At 40.9% G+C, this 14,729-nt stretch overlaps 1 pseudogene; it reads left to right on the top strand.

Moving 5' to 3' along the window:
• The first annotated feature begins 12,561 nt into the window (after positions 1-12,561).
• LOC138096101 (histo-blood group ABO system transferase 1 pseudogene) lies at positions 12,562-13,713 on the top strand (annotated as a pseudogene).
• Positions 13,714-14,729: the final 1,016 nt, after the last annotated feature.

Here is a 14,729-nt window from a genome sequence, read left to right as displayed (position 1 = left end):
AAGGTGAAAAGGCTGGCTTCAGAATGGGAGAAAATAATATCAAATGAAACAACTGACAAAGAATTAATCTCCAAAATTACAAGCAGCTCATGCAGCTAAACAGCAGAAAAATAAATAACTCAATCAAAGAGTGGGCCGAAGAACTAAACAGGCATTTCTCCAAAGAAGACATACAGATGGATAATAAACACATGAAAAGATGCTCAACATCACTCATTATCAGAGAAATACAAATCAAAACCACAATGAGGTACCATCTCACACTGCTCAGAACGGCTGCTACCAAAAAGTCAATAAACAATAAATGCTGGAGAGGGTGTGGAGAAAAGCGAATCCTCTTACACTGTTGGTAGGAATGCAAAATAGTAGAGCCACTATGGAGAACAGTGTGGAGATTCCTTAAAAAACTGGAAATAGAGCCTCCATACAACCCAGCAATCCCACTGCTGGGCACACACACCAAGGAAACCAGAATTGAAAGAGACACATGTACCCCAGTGTTCATTGCAGCACTGTTTACAATAGCTAGAACATGGAAGCAACCTAGATGTCCATCAGCAGACAAATGGATAAGGAAGTTGTGGTATATATACACAATGGACCATTACTTGGCTATAAAAAAGAACGCATTTGAGTCATTTCTAATGAGGTGGATGAAACTGGAACCTATTATACAGAGTGAGGTAAGTCAGAATGAGAAACACCAATACAGTATATTAATGCATATATATGTAATTTAGAAAGATGGTAATGATGACCCTATATGCAGGACAGCAAAAGAGACACAGATGTAAAGAACAGACTTTTGGACTCTGTGGGAGAAGGTGAGGGTGGGATGATTTGAGAGAATAGCACTGAAATATGTATATTACCTTATGTAAAACAGATGACCAGAGCAAATTTGATGCATGAAGCAGGGCACTCAAAGCCAGGGCACTGGGACAACCCAGAAGGATGGGATGGGGAGGGAGGTGTGGGGGGGCAGTTCAGGATGGGGGGGCACATATACACCCATGGATAATTCATGTTGATGTATGGCAAAAACCACTACAATATTGTAAATAAATTAGCCTCCAATTAAAATAAATTAATTAATTTCTCAAAAAGATTATCAGTGAAATTCTCAGCAAAAATCTTTCAGATGAGAAGGAAGTGGGATGATATATTCAAAGTGCTGAATGAGAGAAAAAAAAAAACAAGCTGCCAAACACAAAAGTTATATCCAGAAAAACTGTCCTTCAAAACTGAAGGAGAAACTTAGGTGTCATTGATAAACAAAAGCTGAGGGAGTTAATCACACTGGACCTGAATTAAAGAAAAGTAAAGGGGATGTCTTTATATTGAAAAGAAAGTTGATGACACAGCAATAGAAAACCATATGAAAGCATAAAGCTTTCTGATAAAGAAAAACTCAGACAAATATAGTCTTTTAGTATTATAATGATGTGTAAATAACTTTTAATTTTGGTACAGAATTTAAGGGACAAAAGCATAAAAAACTATAAACTTATATTAATAAATATACACTATAAAATATATAACTGTGACCGCAATAACATAAAATGGGGGTGGAGAAGCAAAGGAGTGAAGTTTTCGTGTTCAACTGAGATTATTATCATTTCAAAGTAGATTGTTATAACTTTAAAATGCTTCATCTTATCCCTATGGTAGCGAAAAAGAGAGTATCTACAAAAGATACTTGAAAGGAAACAAGAAGGGAATGAAAGCATGTTACTACAAAAAAAAAATCAATGAAATGCAAAAGAAGACAGTAAGAGAAGAACACAGGGAAAAAATGGATGGAGATTAACAAAATGGTAATTAAATTCTCTGTGAGTAACTAAGCGTAAATGGATCTAACACTCCAATCAGAAGATACAGATTGGCTGAACGAGTTTAAAAATAAAACAAGCAATCCAACTATATGCTGCCTACAAGACTCTCTTTAGATCTAAGGAAACATGTAAACTGAAAGTGAAATAATGGGAAAATATAATCTATACATATAACCAATAGACAGCAGGGTGGCCACACTATACAACACAAAATAGGTATTAAGTAATAACATGGAGAACAGTGGAGAAATAACTCCAAAAAGAATGAAGAGACAGAGCCAAAGCAAAAACAACACCCAGTTGTGGATGTGATTGGTGATGGAAGTAAAGTCCAAAGCTGTAAAGGACAATATTGCATAGGAACCTGTAATGTTAGGTCCATGAATCAAGGTGAATTGGAAGAGGTCAAGCAGAGGATGGCAAGAGTGAACATCGACACTTTAGGAATCCCTGAACTAAGACTGGGATGGATGAATTTAACTCAGATGACCATTATATCTACTACTGTGGGGAAGAATCCCTTAGAAGAAATAGAGTATCCCTCATAGCCAACAAAAGAGTTCAAATGCTGTACTTGTGTGCAAGCTCAAAAACAACAGAATGATCTCTGTTCATTTCCAAGGCAAACCATTCAATATCACGGTAATCCAAGTCTGTGATACTGTGATATCACAGTATATACTGTGTATCACAGTATAATGTATACTATATCGCAGTATATATTGTATATTGTATATATACTGTATATATTGTATATTGTATATATACTGTGATACTGCCCTGACCAGTAATGCTGAAGAAGCTGAAGTTGAACGGTTCTATGAAGACCTACAAGACCTTCTAGAACTAACAGCCAAAAAGATGTCCTTTTCATTATAGGGGACTGGAATGCAAAAGTAGGAAGTCAAGAGATACTTGGAGTAACAGGCAAATTTGGCCTTGGAGTACAGAATGATGCAGGGCAAAGGCTAATAGAGTTTTGCCAAGAGAACGCATTGGTCATAGCAAACACCCTCTTCCAACAACACAAGAGAAGACTACACATGGACATCACCAGATGGTCAATACTGAAATCAGATTGATTATATTCTTTGCAGCCAAAGATAGAGAAGCTCTATACAGTCAGCAAAAGCAAGACTGGAAGCTGACTGTGGCTCAGATCAACTCCTTATTGCCAAATTCAGACTTACATTGAAGAAGGTAGGGAAAACCACTAGACCATTCAGGTATGACCTAAATCAAGTCCCTTACGATTATACAGTGGAAGTGAGAAATAGATTCAAGGGATTAGATCTGATAGACAGAGTGCCTGAAAAACTATGGACGGAGGTTTGTGACATTGTATAGGAAGCAGTGATCAAGACCATTCCCAAGAAAAAGAAATGCAAAAAGGCAAAATAGTTGTCTGAGGAGGCCTTACAAATAGCTGAGAAAACAAGAGAAGTTAAAGGCAAAGGAGAAAAGGAAAAATATACCCATTTGGATGCAGAATTCCAAAGAATAGCAAGGATAGGTAAGAAAGACTTCCTCAGGGATCAATGCAAAGAAATAGAGGAAAACAATAGAATGGGAAAGACTAGAGATTTCTTCAAGAAAATTAGAGATATCAAGGGAACATTTCATGCAACGATGGGCACAATAAAGGATAGAAATGGTATGGACCTAACAGAAGCAGAAGATATTAAGAATAGGTGGCAAGAATACTCAGAAGAACTATACAAAAAAGATCTTCACGACCCAGATAACCATGATGGTGCGATCACACACCTAGAGCCAGACATCCTGGAATGTGAAGTCAAGTGGGCCTTAGGAAGCATCACTACGAACAAAGCTAGTGGAGGTGATGGAATTCCAGTTGAGCTATTTCAAATCCTAAAAGATGATCTTGTGAAAGTGCTGCACTCAATATGCCAGCAAATTTGGAAAATTCACCAGTGGCCACACGACTAGAAAAGGTCAGTTTTCATTCCAATCCCAAAGAAAGGCAATGTCAAAGAATGTTCAAACTACCACACCATTGCACTCATCTCATACGCTAGCAAATTAATGCTCAAAATTCTCCAAGCCAGGTTTCAACTGTACATGAACTGTGAACTTGCAGATGTTCAAGGTGGATTTAGAAAAGGCAGAGGAACCAGAGATCAAATTGCCAACATCCTCTGGATCATAGAAAAAGCAAGTGAGTTCCAGAAAAATATCTATTTCTGCTTTTATTGACTATACCAAAGCCTTTAACCATGTGGATCACAACAAACTGGAACATTCTTAAAGAGATGGGAATATCAGACCATGTTAGCTGCCTCCTGAGAAATCTGTATGCAGGTCAGGAAGCAACAGCTAGAACTGGACATGGAACAACAGACTGATTCCAAATAGGGAAAGGAGTACATCAAGGCTGTATATTGTCACCCTGCTTATTTAACTTATATGCAGACAATATCATACGAAATGCTGGACTTGATGAAGCACAAGATGGAATCAACCTTGCCAGGGGAAATATCAACAACCTCAGATATGCAGATAACACCACCCTTATGGCAGAAAGTGAAGAAGAACTAAAGAGCCTCTTGAGGTTGAAAGAGGACAGTGAAAAAGTAGGCTTAAAACTCAACATTCAGATAACTAAGATCATGGCGTCCAATCCCATCACTACATGGAAAATAGATGGGGAAACAACAGAAACAGTAACAGATAGTGGAGACAAAAAATAACATAAGGATTAGAGTCAACTTACTAGGAAGATATAGCAAATATAAATATATATGTATCTAATATAAGAGGTCTCTAACATGAGACAACAGACAGAAATGAAGAGAGAAATAGTAATGCAGTCATAGTGAAAGTGTTAGTTGCTCAGTTGTGTCTGACTCTTTGCAATCCTATGGGTTACAGCCCACCAGGCTCCTCTATCCATGGAAATCTCCAGGCAAGAATACTGGAGTGGGTTGCCATTTCTTCCTCCAGGACATCTTCCTAACCCAGGGATTGAACCTGCATCTCCTGAGTCTCCTGCATTGGCAGGAGGATTCTTTACCACTGAGGCAGCCAGGAAGCCCAAGTCAACAGCTACGGATTGGGTAAAATAACTTGCTTGTCAAAGAACTATAGCAACAAAGTGAATGCCCTATCAAGAAAAAGTCACTCTCTGGGAATTCCCTGGTCCAATGGTTAGGACTCTGTGTTCCCATTGCAGGGAGCACAGAGTTCGATTCCTGGTCAGGGTAGGAAGTTTTGTACCATATGCTTCTGACTCTTATACTGTCTCCTCCCTAGCACATCGCAATGCACTTTGAGGAAGTGATGGTCAGCTTCCAGTTTCCTTGTGTGATGCACAGAGAATAGAGTGGATCAAATAAGCAACATTCGAACCTATCTGGGAATTGCCTGACAGACTATTTTCTGGGTCGCCTAACTCAGACCTCATACAGTCAAAAATGGCATAGCTAATACCTCAGGCTAGAGGAAGCATAGGGAATCAGTGGGCATGGCCTGCGAAAACCACAGTGACTGCAGACCTGCAAGCACTTAGGGCAAGAGATTATTAATTGATGGATACAGTAGAGTAGATAAGAACCCAAGAAGAAGCAGGAGTGAGAATCTCAGGGAAATTAAGACATTGAGATGCAGCTACATATATCGAGCAATCAGACAAAAAGCATACAGCCGAGCCCAGAGAGGGTACAGGCTTTGAAAAGGTTTGAGAACACCTTAAATTTTTATACCAGGCTGATTGGAGGTCTTACCCAATACCTGACAAACTGCCAACACAAATGGATGTGACTATTTTTACAAATTAACATTTTTCAACAAAAGATCACGAGGCATACATAAAAAATGAGGAAACACAAGCTTATTCAAAGGAACAATTTAAATCTCCAGAAACAGTCCCTAAAGAAATACAGGCATCAGACTAACTATAAAAAAGACTTTATAACAATCATTTAAAAAAAAATAAAAGAGCTAAAGAAAGACACAAAAATTATATTTTTAAAATGATATATACACACAATTGGAATACCAAGAAAGTATAAAAAAAGACCTAAACAAAGTCTTGAGTTAAAAAATAAAGGCATTGAAAAAACGCACAGATGGTTTAATAGTAGACTCCTTTCTACGGGGGAGAAGGCAATGGCACCCCACTCCAGTACTCTTGCCTGGAAAATCCCATGGACAGAGGAGCCTGGTAGGCTGCAGTCCATGGGGTCACGAAGAGTCAGACACGACTGAGCGACTTCACTTTCCCTTTTCACTTTCATGCATTGGAGAAGGAAATGGCAACCCACTCCAGTGTTCTTGCCTGGAGAACCCCAGGGACGGCGGAGCCTGGTGGGCTGCCGTCTGTCTATGGGGTCGCACAGAGTCGGACACGACTGAAGTGATTTAGCAGCAGCAGCAGCCTTTCTAAGGAAATAAAGAATCAGCAAACTTGAAGATAGATAATTTGGAATGAATAAGTCTGAGTTATAAAAAGAAATTTAAAAAAAATTAAGAAGAAATTAAAAAAGAAAATTTAAGTGAACAGAGCCTAAAGGTCCTATGGGACTCTGTCAAGTGGAATCATGTACATATTATGGAAGTCCTAGAAGGAAACGAAAAGGACAGAGGGTTCATTTGAAGAAATAATGGCTAAAAACTTACCAAATATGATGGAAGTCCTAATCTACAAATTCAAAAAGCTCAACATATTCCAAATAGGATAAACCCAAAGAGAATCACACTGTCATTACAATCAATTGTCACATATTATAAGCAATCACACATTATAATTAAGTTGGTAAAAGACAAAGAATTTTGAAAGCAGCAAGACAAAAGAAATTTTTCTTGTACAAGGGATCATTAATAAAATTATAAGAGAATTTCTCAGGAGAAACCTATCCAGCAAGACTGTCCTTCAAAAATGAGAAATAAACACATTCCAAAATAAAGAGAAACAGAGAAAGTTCATTACCCTTAGATCTGCTGTATGAGTAATGTTAAAGGGGGTCCTTAAAGTTGACATATAAGAATGTAAGACTACCTAGAAGACATAAAAAATATAAGGTTCTTCTATAATGATGAACAGACAAATATAAAAGCTGGTATTATTAAAGTATTAGATTATAATGCCAGCTTTATTTATTTATGTATTGAAGTGTAATTCATTTACAAAGTTATATTAATTTCAGGTATACAAAAGAGTGATTCAATATTTTTATAGATCATGCTTCATTTAAAGTTATGAAATATTAGTTATATTTCTTGTCCTGTAACATAACTTCATTTTATCCTATGTATTTTATACCCAGTAGTGTGTACCTCTTAATTCCCCTTCCCCTATCTTGCCCCTCCCCACAAACCTCTCTAGACCAGTAACTGCTATTTTGTTCTCTGTATCTATAACAGTTGCTTCTGTTATATTAAATATTATATTTAGTATTATATTAAAGTTGCTTTTGTTATATTCATTTGTTTTATTTTTTATATTCCACATATTAGCAAAAACTGTGTTTGGATTTCTCTAACTTACGTCACTAAGTATAACACTCTTCAGGTATATCCATGATGTTCCAAATGACAAAATTTCATTCTTGCTTATAGCTAAGTAATATTCAATCATGTGTGATTGTTATATCTTTCTTATCTATTCATCTGCTGATGGGCCTGGTTGTCCATATCTTGGCTATTGTAAATAATGTTCTGAATGTTGGGGTGCATATATCTTTTTGTATAACTGTTTTTATTTTCTTAGAATATACTCAGGAGTGGAATTGCTGGATTGTATGATAGTTCTGTTTTTATTTTTTAAGGAACGTCCATACTGTTTTCCATAGTGGCTGTACCAATTTACGTTCTAACCAATTTTGTTTCCTTCATTGTAGAAAAGCTTTTAAGTTTAATTAGGTCCCCTTTGTTTATTTTTGCTTTTCTTTCCCTTGCCTGAGGAAACAGATCTGAAAAAAAAAAATTACTAAGACTTATGTCAAAGAGTATACTGCCTTGTTGGCAGGTAAGTATTGGAGTCACATTCATTAAAACAGCTCCAAATAGTAGCAGATGCTTCTTGTAGTTTACCAGATTATCCTTCTTTAGTCTATCAATTCAAGGAAAATATCCCCATTAACCTTGGGCGATGGGATGGTTGTAGGAGAGTTAGATGCCCAGTATCCCTAAAAGATGATGCTGTTAATGTGCTGCACTCAATATGGCAGCAAATTTGGAAAACCTAGCATTGGCCACAGGATGGGAAAAGGTCAGTTTTCATTCCATCACAAGGAAAGGAAATACCAAAGAATGTACAAACTAACAAACAATTGCACTTATTTCACATACTAGCAGTATTATGCTCAAAATCCTTCAGGCTAGGCTTCAGCAGTATGTGAACCAAGAACTTCCAGATGTACAAACTAGGTTTAGAAAAGGCAGAGGAACCAGAGGTCAAATTGCCAATGTCCACTGGATCATAGAAAAAGCAAGAGCGTTCCAGAAAAACATCTACTTCTGTATTACCGAGTAGGCTAAAGTCTTTGACTGTGTGGATCACAACGAACTCTCCAAAATTCTTAGAGATGAGAATACATACCACCTCACCTATCTCCTGAGAAACCTGTATGCAGGTAAAGAAGCAACAGTTAGAACCAGACCTGGGACAACAGACTGGTTCAAAATTGGGAAAAGACTACGACAAGGCTGTTCATTGTCATCGGACTTAGCAACTGAACAACAAAAATCTCCCTCATGGCAGACATTGCACCCAACCACTAGGTGGTAGTGCAGCCACACCTCTTCTCATTCCTCCTGAAAAAGACAGAAGCTCAGTAACGTGTTCACATCTATTCCTTCACAGCTTGTCTAACACAGTGACTTGACCAAGCCCTTCCTTTCAAACTCCACCCTTACCGAATGCCCCAGTCACACGAACCAAACTCTCAGTGACAAATTAACATACCACACATCTCTGTTAATAGATCTCATCCTTGTTGTGTCATCCTCTGTGCATTTCTCTTGCTTTTAGGACTCTTCCTTTATATGCAGAGCTAATTTAAATCCTGCTCTTCTGCAAGATTCAAGCCCCAACCCATCAACCTACTCCCATGTGCCATTACCAACTAGGCTACCAAGGCAAAAAGCATTATGGTTGGCAATGCAGCCACAACACAATTATTGGGCCAATAACACATGATAGAACTTTTAACGTATTAATACTGTAAATGAAAAGTATGAATAAATATTATGGGCTATTTGAACCCAGGAACGCTTTTTAAGCATGGATATTTTGGACCAAGGACCATTTGGTATACAACAGAGACGCTCACGGACACCTTCAACAGGTCCCACTTCTGGGTATATATCCAAAGGAAATAAAAATAGGATCTCAAAGAGCAATCTCTACTCATGTTGCAGCATTATTCACGGTAGCCACAAATGAAAACAGCCTAAACTGCTCCTTACTGTATGAATGGATAAAGAAGATGTGATACACACACACACACACATAATGGGATGTTATTCAGCCATGGAAAAGGGTAGTAGGGTAAAGAAACAGGTGTTTGAACAATGAAAGTGGCCAGTGGTAATGGCTTGAGTAAGATCCAGGTACTTGTGTTGAACAGGCTGGAGTCAGCGAGGCTACAGCCCAGGGCCTGACACATGGGCCAGTGGTGCCGTGGAGACAGGAAAGCCTGGAGGGTCTCAGGCTAGTGCCCTGGCAGATCTGTTAAGTAGTCAGGACCTACTTAAGTGGTCAAAAGCTACGCTGAGTCTCTCCCTGGTTCTATACCATTGGTGACTGCTCCATCTTCTCTACCTCTTTATTCTGTAATGTTCTTTAACCTCCAGGATTCCCAGAGAAGTGCTATGATGAACAAACTCATGGATTCCCTCTTCCACTGCCCTGGGATAAGCATATTTCCCAGACAGTCACCAAAGCCACAGATCCAGGGATAGACCCACAAGCACTTGAAGCCCATGCTCCTTATGATTAGACTGTCATAACTAGACAGGCATAGAGACACTGCAGAGTGTCATTTCTTCATCAAAGCGCTTGTTCAGTTTTCTGGCATTCACAACATCACAGTGTGGTCTTCAGGGCTGCCACTACATCAGCATTATGGCTAGGCATGACAATCAAGATTGTGCGTTAATGTTCCTATGCACAGCTGGGCAAATGTCGCAATCTGAATCACAAAGGCAACGTGTCAGTCCCTTAAAAGACACTCATTAAAATTCGCTCATCTTTTCCTCTTAAAATGCTAAGAACAGCCCTGAGAAGGTTTCAGAAACCATGCCTCCAGCCACCTACTTCTACGGGAAGGCAGAAACAAGGTATCACAGAGTAGCACAAGAACACCAGGCAGCTTCAGGGTGCAGACGGCAGATGATCCCTACCCACCATGGGACTTTTATACCCACCGTTAGTCTCATAGCAGGCCGGTAGGAGTGTGTTTTAGAGGAGACATATGCTTGGAGCAGCCTAGGACTGCAGAGCGAAGTACATGTGTTGGCAACACGATAAGCCTAGAGTCAAAAATGGCACTGGATCAGGTTCCCATACCCATCTGAAGGACTCTGCCTCAACTGCTATTGGAAGCATATGGGAGAGACCCAAAGGCACTTGACTGAGAAAAGAGCCCAGAAAAAGGAAACTGCAAAGAACACACAAATGAAGTCAAGGATCAGAACAAAGAGCAGCCAAGAACCCAACCCTGGAGTCTGGCTACTTAGCTGGCTTCAGCACTTAGCAGCCAGTCATGCGATCATGGGCTAGTCACCCACCTCTCTGAACTTGTCTTACCATCTGGACCACGAGGATAATGTAGCATCTACCTCCCAGGATCACTGTAAGGAGTCAGCAATATAATGTACACAAACTTCAGCAGCATAATCCTAACTGTAATGCAAGACCTAGGATCTCCATAGTAAATGTTCAGTGTAATTTTAAATGATTATTAGAGTGATTATTAGAGTAAATGAAGGCTGTATATTGTCACCTGCTTATTTAACTTATATGCAGAGTACATCAGGCAAAATGCCAGGCTGGATGAATCACAATTTGGAATCAAGATTGCTGGGAGAAGTATCAAAAACCTCAGATATGTAGATGATACCACTCTAATGGCAGAAAGGGAAGAGGAACTTAAAGAGCCTCTAGATGAGGGTGAAAGTGCAGAGTTAAAAAGCTGGCTTAAGACTAAACATTCAAAAAACTAAGATCATGTTATCTGGTCCCATCATTTCATGGCAAACAGAAGGGGAAAAAAGTGGAAATGGTGACAGACTTTATTTTCTTAGCCTCCAAAATCACTGCGGATAGTGACTGTAGACGTTAAATTTAAAAGACACTTGTTCCTTGGAAGAAAAGCCATGACAAACCTAGACAGCATATTAAAAAGCAAAGACGTCACTTTGCTGACAAAGGTCTATATAGTCAAAGCTCTGGTTTTTCCAGTAGTCATGTATGGATGTGAGAATTGGACTGTAAAGAAGGCTGAGTGACAAAGAATTGATGCTTTCTAACTGTGGTGCTGAAGAAGACTCTTGAGAGTCCCTTGGACTGCAAGGAGATTAGACCAGTCAATCCTAAAGGAAATCAACTCTGAATATTCATTGGAAGGACTGATGCTGAAGCTGAAGCTCCAATACTTTGGCCACCTGATGCAAAGAGTGGACTCATTGGAAAAGACCCTGATGCTGAGAAAGATTGAGGGCAGGAGGAGAAGGAGGTGACAGAGGATGAGATGGTTAGATGGCATCACCAGCTCAATGGACAAGAGTCTGGGCAAACTGAGAGATAGTGAAGGGCAGGGAAGCCTGATGTGCTTCAGTCCGTGGGGTTGCAAAGAGTCAGACACAACTTACTGACAGAACAACACAGAGTAATACAGGAAAACAATCCTTGATCTAAAGATCTTTTATCCGTTCCACTACGATCACTAAATGAGGCCTCCTGAATGATCGCCCACAACAGCCTGTATGCATGTGACCTTGAAGACAGTCTGTTCTCAACTTTATTGACTTTTCAGGAAATTAGAGCTTATGTAAATTTCTCACAGTCAGTAAGTATCAAGAGAAGGCCAGAGCACAAGCCCTCTGAGGTCCTGGTCAGGTCCTCTGGTGGCTGATGCCCTGCCCTGCTTTCATCACAATCTCTGTCCTTGACCTGCTCAGTGGCTGCCCTTCGGCTAGTCTCCTGAGCCTGTTTCAGGAGCCCTGCCTTCTCTCCTACAAGCTGGCCTGGAAGTTCTAGTAGACAGTCGACTGAATCCTACCATCTGGTTACTCTGACATGATCTTAGAACAAACTTGAATTTATCAAGATTCTGCCAGTCCAGAAGTCTTACTCAGTTTGGTGGTCCTAAACACCCAACTCCCAGGAGCCCCTGGCAGGTAGAATCTCAAGAGGACCAGGCAACATAAGCACCTTGTGGTCCATGCATTCTGCCTTCCTGTGCCCAGGAGAGACCACTGTGAGTGGAAGAGTGAGACGGGGCAGCTTCTCAGCAGCATCTAGGTGATCCTGGCTTTAACAGTCTGAAGTGGAGGCATGGCCCAGCTGGTCAAGACATTGTCAAAGAACCCAATATGTTACTTACTTCATCGAATGAACTTTCATCTTTTAATAGCTCTTGCCTTGGCCTTCTTTGGCTATTGTTACCCAAATTCAAGAAGCCAGACATTGGAAAGCATCCTAACCTGGGCAAGCAAGGTTCTTAGAAAAACCCATGGTGAACAAGGTGTAAGATTATCCAGCATGTTGAATCTCCAGCCAGATGTACTAACACTCCCTAGGAAAGATGTCCTTCCTGTGACCCCCCCTGGCTGGCTCCCATCATCTGGGACAGGACTTTCAACACCGACATCCTGAATGAACAGTTCCAGCTTCAGAATATCATCATTGGATTAACTGTGTTTGTTGTAAAAAAAATACATTTCCACCTGAAGCTGTTCCTGAAGATGGCAGAGATGTACTTCATGGTGGGACACAGGGTGAACTACTATGTCTTCACTGACTGGCCAGACTATGTTCTTTGCATTCCCCTTCAGAAAGGACGGCAGACTGTCATTCTCAAGGTCCAGAGCTGTCCCAACTGGCAGGAGATCTCTATGCACTGTATGGAGGATATCAGAAATTTTACTGAGCAGCGCTTCTACGAGGAGGTGAATTACCTTGTATGTGCAAATGTGGACATGAAGTTTAGTGATCATGTGAGCATGGAGATCCTCTCCTCATTTGGCACCCTCCATTCTGACTTCTCGGAGAAGGCAATGGCACCCCACTCCAGTACTCTTGCCTGGAAAATCCCATGGATGGAGGAGCCTGGTAGGCTGCAGTCCCTGGGGTCACTAAGAGTCAGACACGACTGAGTGACTTCACTTTCGCTTTTCACTTTCATGCATTGGAGAAGGCAGTGGCAACCCACTCCAGTATTCTTGCCTGGAGAATCCCAGAGACAGAGGAGCCTAGTGGGCTGCTGTCTATGGGGTCGCACAGAGTTGGACACGATTGAAGCAACTTAGCAGCAGCAGCAGCAGCATTCTGACTTCTATGAGCTTAGTCAAGAAAAATTCCCCTATGAACGCCGGCCTCAGTCACAGGCTCATATTCCTGATGATGAGGGGGACTTTTATTACACAGGGGCCTTATTTGGGGGGGTCCGTGCCAGAGGTTTACAAACTCATCAAGGCCTGCCACGAGATGATGGTGGTCGACCAGGCCAATCACATAGAGGCCACGTGAAATGATGAGAGCCACCTGAACAAATACCTGCTTTACCACAAACCCATCAAGATCCTCTCCCTTGAGTACATGTGGGCTGAACAGAAATCAAAGGGCATCTGGGGTGAGCAAAAGCCAGGCTTGCCTTACAACATAAAGAGGGTTAGATTTAAAACTGTCAACTAATTGCCATGAAATCAGGACTTACCAAAGGAAGCTTCCAGAAAGGACTCAGAGAGAGGTGATGGCCAGGCAGTCATCTTCCTCCGGACATTAAATTAAAACCAGTTTTATGAGAAAGGGTATAACTCTACTTCCTCCCCCACCCCTTTTTTTGAGAGAAACTGCTAATGCCTCTCACCGTCCCCTGCAAATTCAGACAGGCCTGTCCTCTCTCCCTAACTCTTCATACATCAGACACACACCTTTAGGCTGGCCTGATTCCAGAACTCAAGCACAGTTCCTGAGTTGGCATCGCCTTTAGCTTCTGTGTGCTCCCGGCACCCTTCAGGATGGAGGAGGCTGAGGTCAGAGGCTGGGGCAGAGGGAGCGGGGAGTCTTAGCCTGCCCTGGTGTTTCAGGGATCAGAGATGAGATTTTTTTTTTTCCAGGGCAAGTGAAAATGCTCCTAGACACAAAGGCTCTTGTTTGTGTCTAGACAGGAGTCTGTTGTGGTCTGTGTGTGAGTTGGAAAATAATTTCTAGACATGAGGCAGAATGAGAGGAGAATAAAGTTTATTAGAGTGGGAGACACAGAAGAGTGGGCCAGCTCAAAGAGAGCTGAACCCTTTTGCAGGCTAGCAGCCAATTTTTATGGTCTCAAGACAGAGAAAATTCCTATTGGAATGGTGGCATTAGGTGATTGGTTAGGATGCTATAAGGTGGGTAATACAGTAGGCATTTTACCTAGTGTGGGGTCAGGGAACTGGCTGGTTTAGATCCAGAGGCTCATGGCAATGGTTGCTATGGGGCTTGGTCAGTTTCAGAGATTTTTATCCTGTGACCTTTGCATAGGGCTCCAGACACCCCTCTCTGGCTACTGCTCTGGTCCGGATCTCATGGTTATGCTTGGATACGGGCCAGCAACTTTCTCAAGATCTCCCACCTTCACTCTCATTACCACCCCCATGTCCACTCTACCCTAAGCTGCCTTTGGGAAGCTTTTATTTTTTTTAATGGGGTTCCCCCAAAATGTTTTAATT

The sequence above is a fragment of the Capricornis sumatraensis genome, chromosome 20 (assembly GCF_032405125.1).
Source record: "Capricornis sumatraensis isolate serow.1 chromosome 20, serow.2, whole genome shotgun sequence".
NCBI lineage: Eukaryota > Metazoa > Chordata > Mammalia > Artiodactyla > Bovidae > Capricornis > Capricornis sumatraensis.
Note: the sequence above shows the minus strand (reverse complement) of the source record. Positions and strands in the feature narration are given on the sequence as shown.